The sequence below is a fragment of the Lutra lutra genome, chromosome 2, assembly GCF_902655055.1.
Source record: "Lutra lutra chromosome 2, mLutLut1.2, whole genome shotgun sequence".
In the NCBI taxonomy this organism is placed as follows: Eukaryota; Metazoa; Chordata; class Mammalia; order Carnivora; family Mustelidae; genus Lutra; species Lutra lutra.
The window spans coordinates 60,006,503-60,020,960 of record NC_062279.1 but is presented as its reverse complement, the minus strand read 5'-3'; positions in this window follow the sequence as shown (position 1 = coordinate 60,020,960).

The following is a 14,458-nucleotide window of genomic DNA, read 5'->3' as shown; positions in this document are numbered from 1 at the left end:
GAGGAAGAGATTTCTTATGTATGGAGGGAGGAACACCAGAATAACGTCAGACCTGTCCACGGAGACCTGGCAAGCCAGAAAGGGCTGGCAAGACATATTCAGGATACTAAATGAGAAGAACATGCAACCAAGGGTGCATTATCCAGCAAGGCTGTCATTCAAAGAAGAAATAATACCCATTCTTCTGAAGCTGTTTCAAAAAATAGAAATAGAAAGAAAACTTCCAAACTCCTCCTATGAGGCCAGCATTACCTTGATCCCCAAACCAGGCAAAGATCCTATCAAAAAGGAGAATTATAGAGCAATATCCCTGAGGAACATGGATGCAAAAATACTCAACAAGATCCTAGCCAATAGAATCCAACAGTACATTAAAAGGATTATATCATGACTAGCTGGAATTTATTCCTGGAATGCAAGTGTGGTTCAACTTTCGCAAATCAATCAGCATGATAGAGCACATTAATAAAAGAAAAGACAAAAACCATGGGATCCTCTCAATAATGGAGAAAAAGCATTTGACAAAAATACAGCACCCTTTCCTGATTAAAACTCTGTGGAGTGTAGGGATAGAGGGGACATTCCTCAGTTTCATAAAAACCATCTATGAAAAGCCCACAGCAAATACCATTCTCAGTGGGGAGAAGTTGGAGGCATTTTTCTTAAGATCAGGAACACAATAGGATGCCCACTGTCACCACTATTGTTCAACATAGTACTAGAAGCCCTAACCTCAGCAATCAGACTACAAAAAAGAAATAAAAGGCATTCAAATTAGCAAAGAAATCAAACTCTCTCTTCATAGATGACATGATACTTTATATGGAAAACCCAAAAGACTCCACTCCCAAATTACGAGAACTCATACAGCAATTCAGTAATGTGTCAGGATACAAAATCAATGCACAGAAATCTGTTGCTTTTCTATACACCAAAAATGTAACTGTAGAAAGAGAAATTAGGGAATCGATTCCATTTACAATAGCACCGAAAACTGTAAGATGCCTTGGAATAAACCTAACCAAAGAGGCAAAGGATCTATACTCTAGAAACTATAGAATGCTTATAAAAGAAATGGAGGAAGACACGAAAAGGTGGAAAACCATTCCAAACTCATGGATCAGAAGAATAAACATGGTTAAAATGTCTATGCTGCCCAGAGCAATTTACACTTTCAACACCATCCCTATTAAAATACCATTGGCATTTTTCATAGAGCTGGAACAAACAATCCTAAAACTTGTATGGGACCAGAAAAGAGCCCACACAGCCAGGGAAATGTTGAAAAAGAACACCAAACCTGGGGGCATCACAATGCCTGACTTCAAGCTATATTACAAAGCTGTGACAGCATGGTATTCACACAAAAACAGACACATAGATCAATAGAACAGAATAGAAACTCCAGAAATTGACCCTCAACTCTATGGTCAACTCATCTTTGACAAAGCAGGAATGAATACCAAATGGGAAAAAGACAATATCTCCAATTAATGGTGCTGGGAAAATTGGGCTGCCACATGCAGAACACTGAAACTCAACCAGTCTCTCACATCACGCATAAAGATAAACTCAAAATTGATGGAAGACTTCAGTGTGAGACAGGAATCCATCAAAATCCTAGAGGAGAACATAGGCAGTCACCTCTTTGCCATCAAACACAGCAACTTCTTCCTAGACACATCACCAAAGGCAAGGGGAAAAAAAGCAAAAATGAACTATTGGGACTTCTTCAGGATAAAATGCTTCTGTATATCAAAGCAAAGAGCCAACAAAACAAAGAGGCAACCCATGGAATGGGGGATGTTTGGAAATGACATGTCATAAAAGGGCTGGTATTCAAGATCTATAAAGATCTTCTCAAACTCAACACCCAAAAATGAAATAACCCAATCAAGAAATGGGCAGAAGACATGAACAGACATTTCTCCAAAGACATGCAAATGACTAACAGACACATAGCAACATGTTCAACATCACTTGCCATCAGGGAAATACAAATCAAAACCACAATGAGAGACCACCTTACACCAGTTAGAATGGCCAAAATTAACAAGTCAGGAGATGACAGATGCTGGCGAGGATGTGGAGAAAGGGGAACCCTCCTACACTATTGGTGGGAAAGCAAGCTGGTATAGCCACTCCAGAAAACAGAGGTTCCTCAAAATGTTAAAAATAGAACTACCTTACCACCCAACAATTGCACTACTGGGTATTTACCCCAAAGATACAGACATAGTGAAAAGAAGAGGCACCTGCATCCCAATGTTCATAGCAGCAATGTCCACAATAGCCAAACTGTAAAAGGAGCCAAAATAACCTTCAATACATGAATGGATAAAGAAGCTGTGGTTCATATATACAATGGAATATTTTCTCAGCCATCAGAAAGGATGAACACCTATCATTTGCATCAACATGGATGAAACTGGAGGGGATTATGCTGAATGAAATAAGTCAGGCAGAAAAGGACAATTACCGTATGGTTTTACTCATATGTGGAATCTAAGGAATAGTGTAGAAGACCATAGGGGAAGGGAGGGAAAAATGAATGAAAAGAAATCAGAGAGGGAGACAAACCATGAGAGACCCTGGACTCTGGGAACCAAACTGAGGGTTACAGAGGAGAGGGTTACAGAGGGGAGGGAGATGGGGTAACAGGGTGATGGGTATTAAGGAGGGCACATGTTGTGATGAGCACTAGGTGTTACACACAACTAATGAATCGTTGAACACTACATCAAAAACTAATGTTGTACTATATATTGGCTAACTGAACATAATAAAATAAATAAATAAATATGCTTTCTACGTGAAAAACACAATAATAGGAACAGAATTTCAGATTTGCATGTTGAAATATTCTCAAGATATGTTTCACAGCATTATAAATATACTTAACACTACTGGACTTTATACTGAAAAATGTTTAAAATGGCAAAATCAATCTTAGGATATTTTACAATTTTTTAAAAGTACATTTTGTATTATTCCATTTTTATAAAGATTGCATTAATTTATTTGAGAGAGAGAGACACTAGAGTGGTGGGAAAGGCAGGAGGTGGAAGAGAGAATCATGAACCCACATGCACTGAACACAGACCCTTCATGGGACTCGATCCCAAACCATAAGATCACATCCTGAGCCAAAATCAAGAGTCAGTGGCTTAACTGACTTAGCCACCATCCATCTCCTTGGGCATTAGTATTGGTGCATTCCCTGCTCTCTCCACCACCACTGTTCTGAACACTCCTGAAAATACATCTATGAAAAATCATGCCAGAGTTTCCTGGGGTGAGTCTGAGTACAACTACTGCTAGGTGATGGGTGAACCTGCATCCTGGGATGGCTGCTGCTCACTGTTTTCTCAGTCAGGGGTGCCCATCACCCTTTTCTCCAGGAGACCCCCATGTCCTCGGGCACCTGAGGGCCACCTGGCCCAGGAATTCACCTTCTCTAGCAGAGGATAGATGGGACTTCTTTCTCTGGCCAGGACTATGAACCTTGGTCCTGGGAAAAGAGAGCTCTCCTGAGACTCCTGGCCCAGCCAGGCAGCCATGGCCACTGTGTCTGTGACAGAGCCAGAGTGGCTAGGCCTTGGAGGGAATGAGTAACTTAAACCATCCTTGCATGGGGCATGCTGGAGCAGCAGCCCCTGCTTCTTGGGGAACAATGATGTGTGCAGAAAGAGGGAGGCTGCGGTGGAGCCTTGTAAGCCACATCACAGTCTCTCCCTTTGTCCTGAAACTAGCAGGAAGGAAGCTCTGAGGACAGAGACTCCAGGAGGATTCCTATCCAGGGAAAGGGGGCCCACTAGAGGGCACTGAAGCTGCCAGCCCTGCCAACCACAGGCCATTTGCACAGGATCACTTTGGGTGCTTCCTTAGCATGTAGTCTATGTTCATGTGTGGACAATGATTGGCCCACTCAGTGCTGGTGCACTTCCAGAGGTGGACTAGAATTTTTTCAGGGCCTGCTCGTGGGTCACAGGGCCCCCACCCAGAGAAGCAGAAGATGTCCCTCTTCCTCTGGAGCTAGGGAAGGCAGCCATCATCCTGGGGCAAGACCTGGGCCAGGTGTGTGTTCTTTCTGAAGTCCCTGCATTCAGTGGGCATTGCTATGCCTGAGAAAGTTCCTCTCAGCCCCAAAGTTGGGATCCATGAGGGGCTGTCTCCCATCCTGGCCCAGGATCATGACCTGAAATGATCCTGTCTTTGGGAGGATGGGTCTCCTTCAGGAACCAGGGAGGGGACAGGTCCCTCTCCCCTCCCCAGGTCCAGGATACCCAGGACCCTGCAAGAGCTCTTCATTCGAGGAGGAGTCATGGACAGCGTGAGTCTCGTTGGCCCTGCAAGTGAAAGAATCAACCCCCAATGCTCTGGCTCTAACAGAAGCAGAATTTCAATGTCCTGTTTGTGGGGCAGCCACCTGCCCTCTAACGTGGCCTTGGGGGGCCCCCAGGGAAAGTCTTCCTTGTTCTCATGCCCTCAGAGGGAGGAGCTGGCCCATGTCCTGGGGTCCCCACGTTGTCCCACTGCTGAGGAAGAGCCACACACAGGGACATGATGTCAGGAGTGTGGTCTCCCAGATACCTGGCAGCTGCTTGGAAGGACTTGGATTGCTTTTGGGGGAAGCGGTGCTCACTGGTGACACCACTCACCATCCCCAACTGCACTCTGCAGTCCAGGTTCTGTGTCCAGCTTAGGTCAATCAGCAGCACCCCACATGCTCCTCTCATGGGAGCGATCATTCAGCATCACCACACTGCACAGAGGCAGAGAGCGAGGCCCAGAGAGCAGAGGCAAATGGCTCCAGTCACAGGACTGGTCAGCAGAGGGGCTGGAAGGCCAGCCCTCCCGAGCCCCCGTGAGCCCAACCAGGGACTCCCTGAGCCCAGAGTGAGCCTTCCCCTGCCTGCCCAGCTACACACTGGCCCCTGAGCTGGATGATGGACTGTTCTTCTTGGCCCTGAGCGTGTTGCTGGCTGACTAGGAGAGGGAGTGCAACTGGTAGGACAGACTGTAGTTACAGGACAGAGTGATACGTCTGAGCCAGCAGGAGCCACACTCTGGTCTCCCTCCTGAAGCCTGCCTGGGAGCTGGAGTCTAGGTGTCCTAGGGGTCGGCACACAACAGGGTCTGTGCTGACCAGGAAGCCATGGCCCCCAGGGAGAATCCACTCTGCCCTCTCCCAGCTCCTGCGCCGCATCACCTCTCCTCACTGTGGGGCTCCAGGACCCAGAACCAAACCCCATAGGGTTGGCTTGGCTCCAGCTTATAATGTGTTTGCAGCCCTTGGATTAGCTGAATTTCCTGGGGCTGGAAAACTGGCTGCAGACAAGGACTGGGATGGGAGAGATGTGGGGCCTCGTGGAGGGTGAAGGATGGGGCAGGGGCCAAGTCCTGGGGCCACTGCTCATGTCTAAAAAGGGCTGAAATCCCTGAATGCTCACAGGATCCCTCATTACCGTACCAACACCCTCACACTTGGGCATTGTGGTGGTGATCCCCTCCTCCTCAGCCTCCTTCACACACCTCTGACTCCAGCCAGGGCTGCAGCCAGGGACAGGCTGGACCTCTGTCCCAGGGTCCTACCAGAGAGATGAGGAAAAAAGAAAAGAGAAGGGAAATGGGGTGGACTGCTTTTCTCCCTGCCCTGAGTTGGCCTCCACTGCTGCCTCCAGATCCTCTGGCCCAGCCCTGCACTTAGCTGGACCCTGGGAGGCAGTCTGCATACCTGGCCAGCTAGGTCGGGGGTATTCGGTGACCTTTGTGTCCCCAGATGTCCAACCCAACCCTTGCACTCTGAGGCTTGCTGCCCAGGTTGGGCATGCTTCCAGGGCTAAGAGGACTTTGGGGCCACAGAGTCCTTGGTGGTAGTGAGGATATATGGGGGACTGGTCAGGTGTAGAGCCATGGGTCTTGTGCATGTCCACTGTGGGACTGAGTCATGGTACAGGTGCTGTGTACATGTCCCCTGTGTACACCTGGCCCTCTCAGGAGGGAGGCCTGTGTGCCTGCTGCACCTGTACTCCACCTATCCCTGGAGGAGTGGCCAAGTTCAAGCATTTCCATGTCCAACCCTCAGGGACAGTTGGAAACCTGGGGTCAAGAGAGGCAGGGACTGGCCCATGACAAATGAGGAGTACAGAGTCGAAGGAGCGGGGCTGCTCTCCAGTCTTAGGCCAGCCCCAGCCCTCCCATGAGGTTCGCTTTGGGGGTGAGAACTCCTCACATCCTCAGGGATAGCTACCCACTCCGTCCTATGTGGGGACATGACCTTGGGCATCCCCAGACAAGTAGAGGCATGTGTGCCTGCACACATACACACACACCACTCTGACTGCCCAGCTCAGGGTCAGAAGGGGTGGACACCCTGGGAGTGAGGTGGGTGACAAGGGGGAAAGAAGAAAGAGGTCAGAGACAGCTGGGCCATGGAGCAGGGGCATCAGGACCCCTGCAAGAACCCAGATCCATAGCATGGGGATGGGAGACAGACCAGGCTGGTGGTAGGGGGTCCCCAAGGGGCCCAGGGGTATTACCAGGGCACTGGGAGAGGACAGGGTCTGGGGTCTGGTGTCCATCACCATCCTGGGCTACTAGAAGTAGGAAGAGATACCCCCCAAGTCCAGGCCTCAGCTTACTCTCCTGTCAAATGGGCCATAGAGATGGGGTGTCCCTAGGGTCCCACAGGCTTATAGAAAAGTCTGCTGGCCTTGGATCTTCATCCCTGACCCACTGTGCTCCTAGTCCTAGGAAAATGCTTTGTACTCCCTAGAGGTCCTTCAGAGCAGAGAATAGCCTGGGTACTTGGGGGCTGAGGACCTGGTTTTGCAGAACATGGCAGAGCACTGGGCCACTGGTCTGAGGACCAAGGTCAGGACCCCCTTTGTTGCAGCCTCAGGGTCCCCATTTGGAAGAGGTTCCAGAATCAGTGCTCTGGTCAGAGTGAGGAGGCCTTAGGATAGAACCAAGCACCAGGACAGGAGAGGGAAACAGGGGGAAGGTAGGCTTCTGAGGTTTCTCACATCAGCCCCAGAAACCCAGATCCTGCTCCTGGGAGAGACAGAGAGACACACAGAGAAGACAGAGAATGAACACAAGAGAGAGAACCAGGAGAAGTCACAGACCTTCTTTAATCAGGTTGGAAGCAACATCCCATCATTTTGCTCCATCCTATTCCTTAGAGTGCAGTCACACAGGCCATCCACCCTGGAGAATTCCACAGGGATGTATGACCAGGATTCAGGAATGCCAGGAATGTGGGGACTGCCCAGCACATGGGCGCAGACGAGGGACCTGGACCTGGGCCTAAACCTAATGGGAGCCCCTGGAAGTCTGTGTTGCAAGAGGACAAGGTCGGAATCAGTTCACCGCAAACTTCCCACTGGGGGCTGGGAGACAGGAAGGAGGAGGGTGGCTTTGCCTGGACCCCAGAGCAGACCCAGGCCCCCCTGAGCTGTGTTCTATGCCCAGCCCCCCACTTATCCTTGCATGGCCACGTGTGTGTCCCAGCCTCTTATGATAGCAGGAACATATGTAGAGGTCCTACTGCTGATGATGTCCCTAGAAGTAGAAGCCAGAAGACCCCACTATGCAGATGGGGAGCCTGGGGAGACCCTGAGAGGCACAGGGTCTGTCCAGGGTCACAGTCCTGGGCATGAGCAGGAGTCTGGTCTGAACTCATCTCTATGTCCTCACAGCGGGGACAACATCCGCACCCAGGCCTCGCAGGGGCTGTGGCTATGCTGTGTGAGTATCACTGTATGGACAGGCCATGGGGTAGAGGGTGAGAATGAGCAGCTGGGGGCAAGGGGCCCTCAGGGGGCTCTGGTGTTAGGAGGAAGTTGGGTAAGGGGTCCCCAAGATGTGGTGACCTCACTTCCCTGACAACAGAGCCCAACAGAATTTGGAACCCAGGTAACCAAGAGCCCACATTCCAGAGACAGCCTCCTGCCCAGCTCATTTCATTGGAGATCCTCGAAAGAAGAACATGTTTGTGTGTTGCATCCCAAAGTCTGGAGGCTGCAGGTAGAGGAAAGCACACCCTGCAAACACTTTCCCTCTCTGGAGATGTCATATCAGGGCTCCCTGACATCTCTGGCCATTTGGCCAGAAGTACAGAAAGGTGACACCATGAAGCCCAGAGCCAGCCCCCAGCTTCATACACTCTGATCCAACCTGTGCAACCAGGTCTCCTTCCCATACATGCATGTGTGTGTGTGTGTGTGTGTGTGTGTGTGTGTATTTGTAAAGAAGGCTCATGTGGGGTGCACCCACCCCACTCAAGAGCAGATTGACGAGGGGTCAGATGCCCAGTGGGCAGGTCACGTTCACATCCCAGGTGAAGGCTGGGTGTGTGGGACGGAGTGTGGGGGGCTGCAAGCTTCTCCCCAGGATTTATCCTGTGTCCTGCAGGTATGGGTACCTGTCCCAGGTGTGGGGCTGTGCATGCACAGGTCTGTGTCTGATCTGGAAGAAACAGGGGGACTGGGAAGGAGGACAGTGAGGATGGCCCGGCGGGGCTGTGATGCATCTGGGCCGGCTACCAGTCGCTGTCTTTGCAGAACACCAGGGATGATGAAAGAGGGAGGAGGCTGGCAGACATCTGCTCCATCTCCCTGACACAGGGAATGACCATAGGGGGCTCTCCAGGAGCAGGGACTAGGGACTGCCTGGGAAGACCTCTGACACTGCCCAGGCCACTGTCTGTGGTGGTACCACACTGGACTATTGTCCAGGATCTGGAGCCTATGGAGGCCAAGCTCAAGGGCAAGAAGCCTGGGACTGGGTGTACGTGGATATCTGGGGCTGGGTTGGTGCTAGGTCCCACAGGCAGGAGACCCCAGAGGCTGGTGTGGGGCCAGGAGCAAGGACTGGGCTCAGAGGACCCAGCAGCTGGACTGCAGTTGGGGAGATGTCCCAGTGAGGGTTCCTTCCTGGCTGTAGCTTCTCTGGGAGGCCCTGGGCTGAACTCTACCTGTATATTCTTTCTCTCTGGTACATATTAACTGTTATTTTATCTTTCCATGTTCTGCATACTGCTTATTATTTGTTTTCAAGTAGAATTGCTTGTTTTCACTTGAACACGTCACGAGTGTTAAGTACATTCCCAACGCTGTGCCACCACATCACAGAACATTGCTGCAGGATATCTCCTTCCCCAAAGGAGAAGCTGTTTTCTCTCTCTGTTCTTTACCTGTTCTGGATGTTTCTGTATGTGGAATCACACAATATGAGCCTATGTGTCTGGCCACCTATTTTCAAAGGGGACTCAATTTTTTCTGTGTTTATGTGACATAGAATTTCTCTTATTCTATATTAAAACCCCCAATGGGTTACAGATGAGATGTAATCATAGAGGCCCCTTTAGAAATTATGGGCACAATCTCGGGGTCAAGACCATGTTCCTGCTAGGACACCAGAGCCTGACCCCAGACAGGACACGGCTAGTTCCTCCTGTGGCCCACACAGAAACCAGAGAAATGCAGAAGGCTGGATGACACACCACAGAGGGCAAATGCGTTGCTCACAACCCAAAAGCAGAGAAAAGTTTCACCTGACTCTGCTTCAAACCAGTCTCCAAGTCACGGGGTTCCACAGGGACAGAGAGCAAATGCATACAAGTCCAGGGGAGAGGATAGGCATGTGGGGAGAGTATATCAGAGATGCGAGAGCTCCCAGGGAAGGACTCTGGCAAAGGAAACCCTATGGAGGCAGCGCTGGTCACCCTCAGAGCAGCAGGTGTGGTCTGGGGACCAGCAGCCCTGGGGAGAATGTGAAGAACCAGAGGCCCAATTTAGGTCCCCTGGAGAGAAGGGTGACAGGCACGCCTGTCTGGGAGAACAGTGAGCAGCACCCTTCCCAGGCCACAGATGCACCCATCACCTAGCAGTATTTGGCCTCAGACAGTCCCAGAAACTCTGGCACGATTTTTCATAGATGTATCGTCAGGAGTGTTCAACGCAGTGGTGGTGGAGAGAGCAGGGAATGGAATAATGCTAATGCCCAAGGAGATGAAGGGATCCACGGTCCCAGTCCTCATGAGAGAATGTCCTGTAGCGACTGTCCCAGTGTTTTCCAGGCACAGGATCCAGGAAGCCCCTCCTGAGATGCCCCTCCTGCCACCTTGGAAACATTCAGAATTGAGGAGGTGGAGAGGATCCAGGGTGATAGCAGGGCCAGGAGAAGGAAGGTCAGCACTGGGAGGACAGAGGGATGTGCCCTGAGCCCCCATCCAGGGCCCAGGCTGTGATGCCCTCGGACCTCACCCCAAATAATGGCTCCTGATGTATGGACTGGACTTCTGCTCTTTCATTCCCTCTTTCCCTACCTCATTTATTCACTGATTCATTCATTACCCCCTCTCTTCTATCCCTCCACCCCTCCCTCCCCTCCCCCACTCCATCACCCTCCCTGCCTCCCTCCAATCCCTCCTCCTTCCTTCCTCTCACTTCCTCCCACTCATCTTCCCTTCCTCCCTCCTTCTCCTCTCCCCCTCTCATCCTCCCTCTTTTTCTCTCCTCTCCCTCCCTCCCATCCTCCTGCCTTCCCTCCCATATCTCCCCACTCCCATCCTCTCTTACTCCCACCCTGCTATTCTCCTTCTCTCTCTTCCCTTTCTCCCTCACTCCCTCCCTGCCTCCCCCATCCCTTCCTCCTTTCCTTCCCTTCCTCCTAACCCTTCCTCCACTCCCTCCCTCCCTCTTGCCCTCCTTCATTCAGCAGAAGATCTGGGGTCCCTGCTCTGTACTGGGCACTAGGGCTTCATCAGTGAGCCCCCAAACCCACATGGTCTTGTCCACTGTGGGAGGTGACAGAGGGCAGTCTTCAGGGCTAGCAGTGGTGATGAGCACCAGGAATCTGCTCCTGAAAACAGAGACCAGTTGCACAAAGAAAAGAATGGAGAGACCCATGGTTAGCACTTCCTCTAGAAAAATCTAGCCCTGAAAAGTGATGAAAAGTAAATACATCCTTGACTTCATGCAATGTGAGTGCTAATGGCCCATATGCCCTGATTCCTGGAAGCAACAAAGAGTAAATCATCCAGTGTCTACTGGGGTTTTGTGACACAACTTTTCTGACCAAATGACAGCGTTTCAGCCAACATCTCCAGGGCCTCCAGTTTTCCCAAGGGTCTCTGTGATCCTCTGACTCTTCCATGACCTCCTTGGGAAGCTCTGTCCTGTTGTCTTCCTTGTCTCCTGCCTTTTCTGCGACCCTTCTGTGGTCTCCTCTCCCCCTGCCAGGGCCACTTTCGCCAGGATTCCCCATGCCCCTTGGCTGGGTGCCCACATCCCACACTGGGCTACATGAGCCCTATGTTTTGTGAAAGGCCTGTGCACTCCCTCTAGGGTCACCTAGCATCTTCCTGCATCTTCCTGCACTGGGCAACCTCTGATGAGTCTGTGAGGCCAGGATGTGCCCATGTCTTGGGCATGGAAATGTGACTCCAGAAGTCCAGACAACCTGCTCCCAGTCCAAGCGGCCTTGAAGCGGCCTGCATCTTCCTGCACTAGGCATCCTCTGATGAGTCTGTGAGGCCAGCCTGTGCCCATGTCTTGAGCATGAAAATGCGAGTCCAGAAGGTCCAGACAACCTGCTCCCAGACCCAGCGTGTGGAGCCTGGGCCAGGAGGGGCCCCTGAGCAGAGGAGGAGTTGGGCTCAGGGACCCTGAGGGAGGATATGGCACAGCGAGCCCCCAGGAGAGTGAGCACCATGGGGGCCTGGTGCTCAGGCCTGCTGGGAGACCACATCCCACCCGCAATGGATCTGTCCCCAGGGCTGGAGGTCTTCCAGGTGTCCACCCTCCCAGGTTGCAGGCTGGCAGTGACTGGCAGGAGATGGGCATGCCTGGTATAGAAGAGAGCACTCAGGTAGAGAGGAGGGGGCAGGCATTCCCCCAGCAGCAGGTGCACTGGTGCGGACTGAGGGGACATCAGCAGACATCAGTGTCTGCAGCTGGGGGCTCCACACAGGCCCCCTCATGAGGCTCAGCACAAGCTTGTCTGGATGGCCTGTGTCCCCAAACACAAAGTCTGGCCCAGGACCTCCCTTCAAACTCCTACTCCAAATCCTTTGTACTCAGCTCAAGTGCAAGAAATGGCCAATAGTTTAGGTGGTGTTGGACACACAGAGACATGTGATTTTCTGGCCCACGCTGTAACGTTGCTGGCATTTTAAAGATCTCAGGGCTTTGATTCAAAAATGGTAGAATGCCAGGGACCCCAGACAGCTTTCTGGAAACCTGCCACTGTGCCTTGCAGCCCTCCCAACCCACCAGCTCTGCTCAGAATCCCACCAGACCACAGACCCACAGTCTTGGGTCTTCAGATGGCCCAGATGATGTGCCTTCAAAAAGCGATCTAGGTGGGGCAGCAGGACACACTGTGGATTGCAGTAAACTCTCCTCCCAGAAAGTGAGCATACTGCTGGACAAGCTGTCAGAAAACAGGTCAGGGCTCCAGGAAGACACCAGAGGCACAGGAGTAACTGAGGAGCATCTGAAGGTCAGGTAGGGACAGTGGGAATCTTGGGTGGCTTTGCCTAGGGGCAGCTCCCCCTAAGCCCTTAGTGGGATGGCTCCACTGGGAGACGGGTTGGGGACTATACCAGGAGGACCCATGGCTCCACTGTCAGAGCTCACCAACTTGATCTGTGCACAGGTGGGGAAACCCTGCCACACCCCCCAAAGAATTTCTGGAAACAGTAGCCATCTCAGTGGCAGCTGACCTGGGAGGTCAACCTTTCAGTTGCCTAAGGTGGGGTCGAGCTACAGACCAGCACACTAGCCAGACATGGAAGGAGGAGAACCAGTTCTTCATTTCAATAGTTTCTGAGTTACTGGTTTGTTCCTATGGTTAGTATATTTTGCAAGGCCTTAAAAATGTTCTCCCCATGTTCTCTGCTAGAGAGGTTCTTGAAAAATCTCTGGTTTATAGGTAAAATCATCCAGAATTGACCTTGGTTGGCACAGTCATGCTGGGAAAAGTCTGGAGTTTCCCCAAAATACTAAAAATAGAACTCCTGTATGATCCCACTACTGGGTAGACATTTGCAGGAAATGAAGTCAGTTTCTCCAGGTAAGATCTGCACACTCTCACCCAATATCCTCAAGGAGGGGCGGCCACCCGGCCACCCTTAGCAACAGGGCACCTGCATGGGAAGTCATAGGCAACCCTCCCCTGGAGGCAGGTACCTCCCTGGACAAGGGGCTGCCCCAGGGCTGTGAGGTCTCCACAGAAGTGCATTCAATGTCCTGGATACTAGGAGGAGACGGAGTATAGCACCAGGCCAGTGAGGGTCAGGACACACTACTGCAAATATGGTACCTTGGAAAATTAAATATAGAAACTGAAAGTTTTCCATAAAGCAGAAGCAGGAAGTTCCCTCTGATCCCCAGCCATTAGCCCTTCTTCCCTGAAGCAGGTCAGAGTACTCCCGTGTGGCACTTTCTCTCCCCAGACTGCAGGGAGGACATGCTGATCACCAGAGTCAAGGAATTTAGGGTCACAAAGGCTATAGGAACAAACCTGGTTAAACTAACCATCTTCCTAGTTACATTTTTTACTGATTACCTGCCGTAGCTCAAACCCCTGTGTCTCTCAATTCCTCACATATTTATTGCTTCTTTGCCTAAAACATAGAAGAACTGTCTGCTCCAATTGCCTCTGATGGTCTCCATGTTCTTGTGAGGTTCCCACCAAAAAAATCAATACACTTGGCCAGTTTTCTCCTGTTCATCTGTCTTTGTCAATTTCCAGACCCAGCCAGGGACCTTAAGAGGAGTTGAAGGAGTTTCCTCTCTTGCAGCTCTGGGCAGGGGGTGGTGTCAGGTGGAGTCTGAAAAATCCATCCCATCTTCCTGACCTTGGTTAAAACCACCCTCTGCTGGGAAGCAGCACAGGGCTGTGCATGGCTGGGAGAACCAGGGAGAGGCAGGTGGAACCTGTAGGAAGCTACCTGACCCCCAGCCAGGGCACTTGGCCCCACTGACAAGTCCAGGGTGTGATGATGAATATTATAATGGAAGCATCCTGAATATCAGACTTCCCCACCCTAGGCTTCATTATTGCTGCTCATTGGGGTTGCTCCTGTTGGCTTGGTGACTTTTCTGAACTAACTTTGTCAAGTCTGTGTTCTTTGCTGTTTGTCACCACTGATTCCCTGTACTATTAACTTAGTGGTCAGCCAGTGACTGGGCAGAGAGGGCACCCATGTTTCTGAGCTATGGCTACAGATTGGAGGGCCCCACAACCTCCTCCTCAGGTTCAAATAGTCTGCTTGAGTGGCTCATGGAACTCAGAGAAACACATTACTTACTAGATGACCAGTTCCTTAAAAGGACAGAACTCAGGACCAGGCAGCTGGAAGCAATGAGCAGGGCAAGGTGTGTAGCAGAGGCTCAGAGATCCCCTGCTCTTGGAGTGAAAGAGGCCTTCACCCACCTCCTCTCTG